Here is an 11,806-nt window from a genome sequence, read left to right as displayed (position 1 = left end):
AGGAAGGAAGGAAGGAAGGAAGGAAGGAAGGAAGGAAGGAAGGAAGGGAGAGAGAGAGAGAATGGAGAGATAGAAAAAAATAGAGGTATAGAGATAGACGAAGGAAGGAAGGAAGGAAGGAAGGAAGGAAGGAAGGAAGGAAGAAAAGTTAAATGTGAGAGTGTGTAGCTCATTGGAGAGGTCATATGTGGAGATACACAGGTAAGAAATCATAGCATCAAGTGATAGTTAAAACCAAGAAAGCAGATTACAAAGACCAGGGAGATAATGTACAGTGAGAAAAGCAAAGTTCCAAGGATGAAGCCTTTCACCAATGTTTAAAAGTAGAATAGAGTAAGAGAAAGTCATGAAGGAAGTGACAAATAGAGGTCATCAACTTTCAAGAAGAAAGTGTCAAGTCTGAAAAATCATCAAAACACTCCCATGAAGAGTGAAAAATCTCCTTTGAATTTAGAGATCCAGAGAGTGTTGGTGGATCACCATGAATGTACCTTCGTTCCAACACTACTATTGCAATGTATCAAAACAGTCTGGTTCTGTTGATTTCTCCCCAGCCTTCTGAAGGCTTCTGAAGGCCAGGAATGATGTCTCATTTATCTCAAAATCCCAGCACCTAGTACAGTACTTGGAACAAGGATTTTAGTAAAGATCTACTGATCCTAACTGAACTGAGACCTGAAGTTCCCTGTAAAAGCCCATGCAATAAGCCACGGGTAAAATTCCTGTAATTCAGGTTTTGGGGCCTCTTAACACTCTGACTCTCCAAGCACCTCTAATACAGAATCACTCATTTGTAACATCTTGAGATCACAAGGTTCAGTAAGAGTTCCCTCCCTCATTTTTTAGAACTATCACCTTTCAAATAAATTAATTCTCTTCTCTTTCACAAGGTAATAATAGTGATAACAATACAAACAACAAACATCTGTGGAGTACTTTACATTTTACGAAGTGTTTAATGCTCATAACTCCCACGTAATACCAACAAAAACCCTGTGAAATGAGTATTTTCACTGCCCCTATCTTATAGAGATATTACATAACTGGTCTAAAACTTACACTTAAAAAGAGATTCCCCCCTGAATTTGCCAAGGTCCTCTGGCTTCAAATCCCAAGCTCATTTCTCTTTGCCACACTAGCTGGGGTGGCTCGCAGAGATTTTTGCTTCTATCTCTTTATACCTCCAGGCTCGTGTGTGATTAGCATTTTGCTAGTTGTCATTTATCATCCTGGCATCTGTTGCTGGAGCTGCTGAGGGTACGTATTAGTCATTTCAAGGAATTCAATTCAAATCCAGTGAATGAGATGATTTCTTAAGCTTTTGGGGGGAAATTTTTCAAAGGCTCACACCTTGATGTATTGGGGAAAGAGGAGCCTTTTTTAGGTATTTGGGGATCAGGATTCCAGCCTGGCCAGTTCACATGACTTCTGATTCCCTGCTTACATTTGGAGAATGCAAATGTGGGTGGGCCCCAGGGTAAATCCTTAGGGCTATTGGGTTGGTGACAGATTCTGCTTCACCAGGTTCTGATGACACTGCAACTGGCCAAGGACCCTAAAATCCTGGGACTGCAGCAATAGACATAACAAAAGTGACAGCTGCAGCCCCTACCTATTTCCCCAAATTTTACAAATTCCTTCTCTCTCAACTCTGAGCAGAGAACTCAATTTCTAGGCTACGTGGGTCAATACCAGATAGCCCTGGACAAAAAGCAGAAGCAATTGAGTAATTTCTCTCAGAGCAACTCAAGCAAAGCTGTGACCTGAGCTGCTTGCCTTTTTTCTTTTTTTTTAAACTCAAAGGTGTTAAAAAATCCTTCAGTTACTCAAATGAAGAGGAAATTGGGATTATAGTCTTTGATTTTTAAATATTTTATCCGAAAATATTGGACTTTCCAAATTTTGAATTTTGGACTCCTTTCCAAAATTCAGCTCTCAGGGTGGCTCTGTCCTAAAGATATGAACTCAAAAGCAGTATGTGCTGGGATGGATGGCCAGCAAACTGGAGACGCAAGGCAAAACTGGACAGGACTGGGACAATAGGCCTGGTGGCAAAGGCTGGCCAGGGCAAAGTCAAGTTGGATCATCCAAAGTGCCCAAAGAATGTAGCAGGCTCAGGTATGGCCCTAGGATTCTCCTCTGGCAGCCAGCTCAAATCACTGCGTGGGCCCACGAGTTAAAGGATAATGCCATATCAGACAGAATTGTGTCACCATCCTGGAAAAGACATGACATAACAGAGAACTTTGCCACAGCCAAAAAAACATAGTTTGAAATCCTGTTGCTTCTTCTTAGCAAATAACTGGGGCTCCTCTTGAACCTGTTTCTTTCCTGTGAGGTGTATTCATAGCTATGACTTTTTAATTATCGTTGATTAAAGAAAATGTTCACTTAACCGAAGACCATGGGGGAGGGGAAGGGGAAAAAAAAAAGTTAGAGAGAGAGAGAGCCAAACCATAAGAGACTCTTAAAAACAGAGAATAAGCTGAGGTGTTGATGGAGGATGGGAGGGAGGGGAGGGTGGGTGATGGGCATTGAGGAGGGCACCTGTTGGGATGAGCCCTGGGTGTTGTAGGGAAACCAATTTGAACAATAAATTTCATATTAAAAAAAAAAAAAGAAAATGTTCACAAAGCACCTTGCACAATGCATCAACAAAACAGGAATGAAAGAATGAAAAATATTGTAATGATTCTTAAGATCTGTCCTTTCAGCACGGGACCAATGGTAGTAGCAGGGAACAGAATGTGGAGAGCACAGGAGACTGGCCAAAACTAGCAGGATGGTATGAGAATTGGCATTTGGGAACTTTAAAAAGCATTCATTTCATTAACTATACCAGGCTGTGCATATTACCCCAAGGTTTAGAGGTTTTTTTTCCTTAAACACACAGAAAACCAAGTCATACACAAAAGCAGTTATTATCACCATTAACATCCTCCTAGTAGAGTCTCTTGAAGATAAATTCTAGCTCAAGTTCTAATTCTTGAAGATAAATTCTAAGAAAAGAAGAGATGTGTATGTAAATGCAAGATGCCGCTGCCTACTATAAATCATTTCTGACAAAAAGAGAGGCTTATGGTGAAACTGACCATGATATTCTGATTACAAATTGCTTCCAAGGACACACAAAATAATTATAAAGTAAGATAAGAAAGCCTGTGTAAGAGAATGAAGATTCTGAATTGCTTTTCTTAAAAGTTTTGATACGGGTTTTTCTGAGTACTTCTCCATTCCAAATAATAAACCTTCAATACAAGCACTTGTGACTTCAAACATCTGTATTCATCGTTGAAACATATTTCTTCAGTAAAGACAGGCTGGGAATGCAAGGAAGATAAAATTCAAATAAGTTTATTTTGCAACTGTGCTCAAAGAAGCTGAAATAAATATCCAAAAATGTTTCATTTTTTCATGCAACTCCTAGCTTCAACCAAAGAAAAATCAAACAGTATATTAACAGCATCTGTAAAAATGGCAAAGGCAGCCAACAAATAAGCCCAAAGACATAGAAAGAAGGATCTGAATCTAAGAGCTGAGAGAAAACTTGTTTTTTTAATGTTTTTTGTTCTTTTTTGTAAAATTAATATTTTAAAATACTAATGGCCTAGAATTGTAGTTATCATTTATGGAAACATAAACCACATTTAGTTATACACTTTTCGCATTTCACTTCTTAAATTTACTCTCAAGTGAGGGAGGTATACAGCTGGACAACACACAGTACGATCTGCCAAGAAAACAGCTTTCAAGTGAAGCTGAGAGTTATTGTCTTGCTAATGGCGGGCAAAAGAACTCCTCATAATGATAGCTTTCACTGCTCTCCAGCATGAAGTGGTGAACATTTTCAAGTGCCCCCAAAGAAAATCCAGAAATTGGAGAGAAGAGCTTTATTTGGGGGAAAAGAGGCAGAAAAGTTCAGATGCCACCAAGCAGAGGATAAAATAGACTTGTCTAGTGAAGATGTAAAAATTGCATGATGTGAATAAGGTAAATCTACTCCTCTGTGTCCACTATAAAATCCTCTGTGAAACTTTCTTGGTCTACCAGGTTTCTGGGTAAGTAGATTCTTCAAGAAAGAGGCGCTAGGTCTGCACACAGGCAGTCACAGGTAGAACACAGAAAGGGTGGTTGTGGCTTCTGGAGCGAGATGATGAAAGCACGGCTGATGTCCAGGTCACAGAATGGTGCACAACCCAAGGACCAGTCAGCAGGCCTCCACCCAACACCTGACCCATGCTTAGCAGGGACCTTGCCAACTAATGTAGGGAACAAAGGAAAGATAAGTCATGGAAGGATAGAAAAGAAAATGAGCAAAGAAAAAACCCACTCACAAATTACCACTTGCTAGGCATAAGAAACCACAGAATGAAACCTGACTTTCCAAATACTCTCAGCCCAAGAAGCAGCCTATTCACTAGAATAGCACAGGAATCTAGGGATCCAGTCATGGAATTGTACCTACAAATATACTGAAATGGAAACACATCTTTTTATCGGTCTTGTATGCTTTACAGCTGGCAGTCTTTTCCAACCCCCATCATCACTTCTCAGTCTTTCTCACTTCATTTTTCTATCTCAGAGTACCAGAAAAAACTGTAGTCCTATATGATATGGTATTTGTGGCTCATACTGCAGTTTTCCATTAAAGGGACACCAAGTCCAGGAATAAAAGAGAGCCATCTCTCAAAATAAGGTCTTAGAGTACTGAGTGCCTCCCATAGAGTCAATTTTGAGCCAGAGGTTGTGAAAGATCTAGAAAATGTCAGTTCCCCTCTATTAATAAACTGATAGGTCAGTTTAGTGTAAAAGTTGGTAGTGTAAAAGAATAACTGTAATGGGCAGTGAAATTTACTTGTTCCTGAGAGGTAACATCTAAAGCAAAAGCAAAAAACTCACTAACAGCAATATTTGTGTAAAAACAAGAACATTAAATCAATACAAGGTACAGAAAAGACAAGAGAAGCTAAGTGTATGGTCATGAACCAAAATATAACACTGTGTTAAAAAAAAATACAGCTATTATTCTTAGGCAAATTTGGCCAAGAGGAGCTTGTCAATTAAGTTTCAAATATAATACCTTTCCAACTTGCAAAATTTGGTGTTTCCACGGTGCCATTTTGTTCCTGCCTCTACTGACTGCAGAAGGCTCCCACTCTCCCTTCTGTATTAGCCACAATCCAAACTCAACCACTTTCATAACTATCAAAGGCTGGTACATGCTTTGCTTAATAAATACCTTACCAAGGTACATAAGTTGTTACTTAGAGATAGAAAGGTAAAAAGCAACTTCTTCAGATGCCAATGAGATATTTATCCCCAGATGAATAACTAGATATCCCATCAGCTTTTAGAGGAAACCCTCATTGCTAAGGAAGGATTGAACTTTTCAACCTTTATCTTTGTGTTGCTGATCTTCCTGACCAAAGGTACTGAAGCAAAGTGCTATTAGCTAAATTATTAGCAAAGAAGGGCCAGCAAGTTATCACTATGAAGAAATATTCAATAGAAAATTTGAATGCAGTTGACCCTTGAACAACATGAGGGTTAGGGGCACTGGCCTCCACACAGTCAAAAATCGGTATATAACTTCTGACTCCCCTAAAACTTCACTGCTAATAGCCTACTATTGACCAGAAGACTTAATGATAACACAAACAGATGATTAACATATTTTATATGTTGTAGGTATTATTTATACTGTATTCTTGCAATAAAGTAAGCTAGAGAAAAGAAAATGTTATTAAGAAAATCATAAGGAAGAGAAAGTACACTTACAGGACTGCACTGTATTTATAACAAAAAATGCATATAAGTGGACCCACGTAGTTCAAAACCCGTGTTGTTCAAGGGTAAGCTGTAATTGAGTAAATGTTTGAGGTGGTAAGACAAATGAAGTCTTGCTAAATAAAAGATAAGGATTTTCCACGCTAGAGGCTGATGTGAAGGAGATTATCACATTACTGAATTTATAACTCTGACCATTTTATTTTGAAGTTTAAGTAGAATACAGAATTAATGCAATTAAAAGTTTAAGAAGTATTGCTACTTTTTAATTTAAATCTATAATTTTAAAAGTACTCATATTTTAAGAGTGGTATTTATTTTCTCTTATTGTTGTTGCCACAATCAGAAGGCACAATTTGATTAACAGTCAAAGAAAAATGGAGAAGCAGAAATTGAAAAATTAGGTCCAAGTTATTTAATTTGCAATAAGGCAGAAAAAAACCAGTGGACTTGCAAATGTATTGCCATACAAATAAAATGAAGTAACTGAAAAAGTATAGTTCCTTTTCAATATAGCTTCCGGAATTGGCTAACATCTCATGCCATCATTGTGGAATAAATCAGTGTATTACAAACCCCACAATCTACAAATGCAAATTTTCAAAACACTCACCATCACCCTATACTTTTCCCTACCAGATTCGAGACTCCTAAGTATTCCAAATATTCTTAGCATGAGAACAAAATCCTGTCTTTCATATCTATTGGTAAGTCTGATATCACTTGTAGAAAATTGTATGCATGCATGTGTATGCAAACCTGCCTATCTCAAGGAAATTATTTGATTTAAGGAAATTAAACACGGGCTATAATGTAGAGTATCTGAGTTCCACACTTAGCCAGTCCAGAAAAGCCCCACCAGGATCTCTGTAACATTTGTCCTCATTGTGAATAGCAGACCCCCCATAATTCTCTGTCAAAACCCTTGTTACTTTCTTCAGAGCACTTATCAAGAGCTGAAAACATTTGGTTTCTTCATTTGTTTCCTTGGTTGTCTGCCTCCCATGATTAGAATATAAGGTCTTCTAGGACACATAGGTTGTCTTCTTTGCTCATTGTCAGAGCAAAGAACAATGTCCAGGAGTAGATTCAAAAATAATTGGAAGAATTCTTCAGAATTCTAGTTATAATGGTTGAGAAAGAAAGAGGAATAGGCCCTGACATTAAGAAGATGGCCTGGGGCTCACAACTAGACCATGTGACTCTCCCAGGAGACAAACAATCTCACAGAATATCAGCCTCAGACTGACACTCTGAGACCATGATAAAATGGGACAAAGCAGAGCCACTTCATGATTTTGGCAAAGCACAAAAACAGGTCACTGTGCCACCCACAAAGTGCCACACACCTCCCCGCTCTTAGCCAAAATGAGGGACTGCTACTTCGTTACCATGTAGAGCTTTATCCTCATTCCAGTTTCCCCTTCCTGTAAGTGAGATTCATTGAGATACCCAATCATAGTATTGCCCCATTTTCTACCGGGACCCAATCCGAAGGCAATTCCTGCTTCCTTAGACCCTCCCCCAAGTCACCTAACTGAAGCCCAAATGCTTCAAAGTTTCCTTCTGACACCCTCTTACTGAGAGACCCATGATTTCCCACGGTAAGTGTTTTCTTTTTCTTCTGGAAGTCACAAATCCGACTGGTTCAACTGCAGGCATGTTCTTGGTGGTCTTTGGCCAAGGGGCATTAGCAGAGTATGGCACAAAAAAGTAGGAAAGTAGGAGAGAAAAATTTGGCTGAAAATGAGCCAAATTTTCAGACAAAAGAGAAGTGGAACTTAGGAGTGGTATAAAATACCAGCCACTGCTAGATATTTTAATAATCGAATAATAACAGCTAGCATTACTTGAGCCTCCACGCTATGCCAGGCACTGTGTTATACTTCATCGACTTCCCACTACAACTGTCTAAGGTAGATTCTATTATCTACTCCACTTTACAGATAGGGAAACTGAGGGTTAGTGAAGTCATTTGCTCACATCCATAGCTAATAACTGATTAAATCAGCAATCAACCCCAGAGTCAGAAACATTATACTGATTTCTCTCCCAGTGGCTTATTTTCAGAGGGGATTAAATTTTAAAGTACTATACCGCTAAACTCTCATGACAAAGATAGTGTTCAATGTGAGAAAGGCAACCTTCAAAACTCTAGTAAAGAATTTCAGCATCCCTTCAGAATATCCTGGGGGGGCTCCAGGCCTAAGCCAAACCACTCTCAGACTTCTGCACTTCAAAGTAGCTTAGTCATTGGCACTATATTTGCATCATAAAACCAGCTTTTCATTGGTATATTTTTTAGAACTAAAAAATTATTGTCTTTCTGACTACTTAAGTGTTTCTCTGCTAGATACAGGTTTTGCTCCTGCCAAAGGAAAGATCATCCTTTCAATAAAAGCAACAGACTATTTTTCCAGCTGTGCCATGAACGTTCCACAGCCAGCACTGAATGGAGTGACTCAACAGAACATCTCTCTCCTTTCTGAACTAATAATAACCAGAACAATTGCATTCCCAGCTAAAACAGGGCAGAAAGCTGCAGGATCTATACCCTGAAAGAAATCAAAAGAAATGGCAACAGTGTAATATCTACTCAAAACATAATTCTAGTTCTTCTCTCAGCTTTGTAGGGAAATCTTCAGCATCCCACGGAAGGTGAATTAATTGCTCTCAAATGCCAGCCCAGGTGAGCCACTGACTAGATTATGAAGACATTTGCAGTGTACTTCTAATTGTCCCTGCAAGGAACAATAAAAATAGGACCAGCAGACAGCCAGTCAAGAGGCTCTTTTCCATGTCACTCATTTGGCTCAATTCTATTGGGACAATTTACCACAAAATAAAAGAAGGAATCACGGAACCATACAACAGAGATACAGTTTCCTGTTCGGGCCTGACATGAGTGACTGAAGTAAGACTAACTGACAAAACAAGAAGGCTAGCAAAATTCCTGAGACAGGCAGACCAAAGAAGTTTCCAGGACTAGGAGGAGATATACCACACGAAGAGCCGTTCTTTGAAAGTTGCTTATTCTTCTCTAATAATTGAGTGACTAAAGCCCAGCCTATGAACCAAAGTCAAGTAATTATTTCACAGAATACACTAATCCATATTCATATAAAGCATAGACTAGGTACAGGAAGCCATTATTATGGGGGGGGGGGTCTATTACATTGTTTTATATCATGAAGAGTCCTTCCCCTCAGTAAAGGTTGGGAACCATGGGTTTCCACCATATTTCTCTAGTCTGTTATTAACAATTTCATGCAAAACAAAACTTAAAAGCTTACTAAAGTCAACGTTTGTTGAACTGCCATTTAATTTCTCCAAACCTGCAACTGTCTACGGGATGTCCAGGTCACTGAAATATGGAAAAATGTAATGGAGCAATAACAATTTAAATTCATTTTAGACGAAGACCATCAGACACCTTAAGTAAAAAGTAATCTACTGAGTGCTTACAACAGGTGCCTTAACTATAGTCATGACCAAAAGTGTTCATATAATTACAGTCATATTTCCTTGTCCCTGGCTCTGGTGGATTAGTTCCCATTCATTAATTCTCTCTACAATGGGTCATTTCTGATAGCAGTCTTAAAACAGTAGGAGAAGATGAGGACCCAGAAGATATTTGCATTCTACTTCTCATTATAATATAAATTAAGATGTAAGGGGCACCTGGGTGGCTCAGTCGGTTGAGCAGCCAACTTCGGCTCAGGATATGATCTCAGGGTCTCTGAGTTCGAGCCCTGCGTCGGGCTCCATGCTGACAGCTCAGAGCCTGGAGCCTGCTTCGGATTCTGTGTCTCCCTCTCTCTCTACCCCTCCCCTGTTCATGCTCTGTCTCTCTCTGTCAAAAATAAACATTAAATAATAATAATAATAAATAATATAAATTAAGATGATAAAATATACCAAACCACTCCTTCAGATTTATTCCAAGCAGTGTTTCTGAGATTCTGAGATTCAGCTCTGAGCATCCCATGCGTTACTTACTCTCTTATCTCCTATTTCATCTCCTTAAAGTTCTTCTTCTTAAATTCATAGACATTCCCAGAAACTCCTGAGGCTTCTTGGGATTTCCTTTAAAGAAATTATAGGAGGAAAACACACTTAAGAACAGTGATTGCTCTGGATGATGAGCAAAAAGAAGTTCCTTCTTTTTACGCTGGGCATGTGTTTCTTATAATCAGAAAAAATATTAAAAGTGAAATGTGGAAATAATAATCCTAACTCTTTCCAGGATAACTTGCAAACAAGGCAGCTTTCACCAACCTTCCCCACTCATCAGTCATTCAGATCTCACAGCATCACACACTGTTTGTTAGAGAACATTTGCACTGACATTTGGTAAAAACAAATATCCTAGGTCTGTTCCTTGTTGCACAGATTACAGAGAACTGGTCCTTCCAACATCTTCCTTGTTGCTCTCTGCAATCAACAAGGGTAGGGTTTTGTCTTTTACTTTTTCTGCTTCGTATCCTTCCTTTACCATTGGAAAGCAGGACTCGGCCTTCAGAGGCAGAAGGGTGACCCTGGGTCTGCATTCTCCATGCTTGATTCTTGATCTGCTAGATGAATCTGGGAATTTCTCTCCTGTGCACATCTATTTCCAAAACCTCTTGGAGTACTCATGGCTACGTCGGGAACTTTGTTTAAAAGAAATATTTAAATGCTTCCAGTTATGATTTCCAAAATATTACCCCTGTTGCACATGTTTCCTTTATTTTTGTGATCAATATTTTGAATATTTACATATAATTAACTGGGTTTCCAGGAATAGAGTTCTAATTTATAACATTGCTTTTAGAGGAAATAAGGATTTAATGCAACCACCATACAAGAAGAAATTAAGTAGCAAGTTTAAGGCATAAAACTCCGTTTCCTTCTTCCATTTCCACCTCTTCTTACTTTTTATTTTAACCCTTCTTAAAGCAATGACCTGCCATAATTACTTGGCCAGCCTCCACTGTCCTAATAAACAGGGAGCAGTGCAGTTCTGGTTTTCTATAAAGAAGAATCTGAAAAGGCTAATGCAGAGATAAAAGGCAACAACCGACAATGTTGCCTGTATTCCGGGGAAGAAATATAATTAACACAATCATGCCCACTCAGGCCTCTCCTTCTTATACTGGTAAGAAATTAGATGTGCTAAAATTAAACTCCAAAGGAGTGCTGATCTAACCATGTATAAAGCCAACCATATAGAAATAGTGACAATACAGTTCTATGATCTGAATATCATCAAACATCTCTAAAACTGCTGTTCCTTTGGCATCTCTGATGACAAGCGGAATAATGCTGCATCCCCAGCCATTTGCTCAGACTGTGAAGAGCTTATAGAATCTGGTGACAACCTAGCTTCCCTAATAATTCATGCCAATTTCATTGCTTACATACTCTGCATCTTCCCTAAAAAGCCAGCCACTCACCCTCCCAGGCCGTTGTTCTAAACCTCAGGCTTTCACAGCGCACAGCACTTGGATGCATACATAGACAGGATTACAGTTATTTCTAACTTGTTTCTCTGTGGTTCAAGCTCTCAGTGTCAGCGTGGCTTCATAAGAGTAGACACTAATGATCTCTATTCAATTTCTATTCTTAAGAGCAGTGGAATAATTGGGCCTGGCTGCTGGACTTTCTGGGTCCCACCTCCCCCCCCACCTCCCTGGGCCTACCCAAGCCTGTCTTTGTGACTATTATTGGTCCCACTGACCTCCCTCCATTCAGCTCTTCCTGGTGCTTGGACACATGCCATAAGCATTACTGTGTGTTCCAAGAAAGAGGCTTTCCTATGGGTCATGTGTCTGGCTCCCACAATTCCTGTCATAACTTTTCTTTGAAAAGTTATTTTTGTGATCTTTCATATTAAAATATTGATGAAACCAGAAGGAGACAAAAGGCAGGCTAAGAAATATCATTACGGTCCTTTACTGGGTTGGTGTGAGAGAAGTTAGGAAATATTTGTGAAAAGAAGAAAAAGAGAATGTAGCTCTAAGGACCTCTAGAGGATGTA

The 11,806-nt window shown here is 39.1% G+C and overlaps 1 long non-coding RNA gene across 1 annotated transcript in view; it reads right to left on the bottom strand.

Annotated features, from left to right (window-relative positions):
* LOC125933782 (uncharacterized) overlaps positions 1 to 9,871 on the bottom strand; it is an 84,541-nt gene extending 74,670 nt beyond the window's left edge. Inside the window, exon 1 of the long non-coding RNA XR_007461101.1 lies at positions 9,787 to 9,871. This is a non-coding gene — a long non-coding RNA (uncharacterized LOC125933782). The remainder of the gene's footprint in view (positions 1 to 9,786) is intronic.
* Between the last annotated feature and the right edge of the window lie 1,935 nt (positions 9,872 to 11,806).

Source organism: Panthera uncia, assembly GCF_023721935.1.
Source record: "Panthera uncia isolate 11264 chromosome A1 unlocalized genomic scaffold, Puncia_PCG_1.0 HiC_scaffold_16, whole genome shotgun sequence".
Taxonomy (NCBI): domain Eukaryota; kingdom Metazoa; phylum Chordata; class Mammalia; order Carnivora; family Felidae; genus Panthera; species Panthera uncia.
This window is presented reverse-complemented; position numbering and strand designations above follow the sequence as displayed.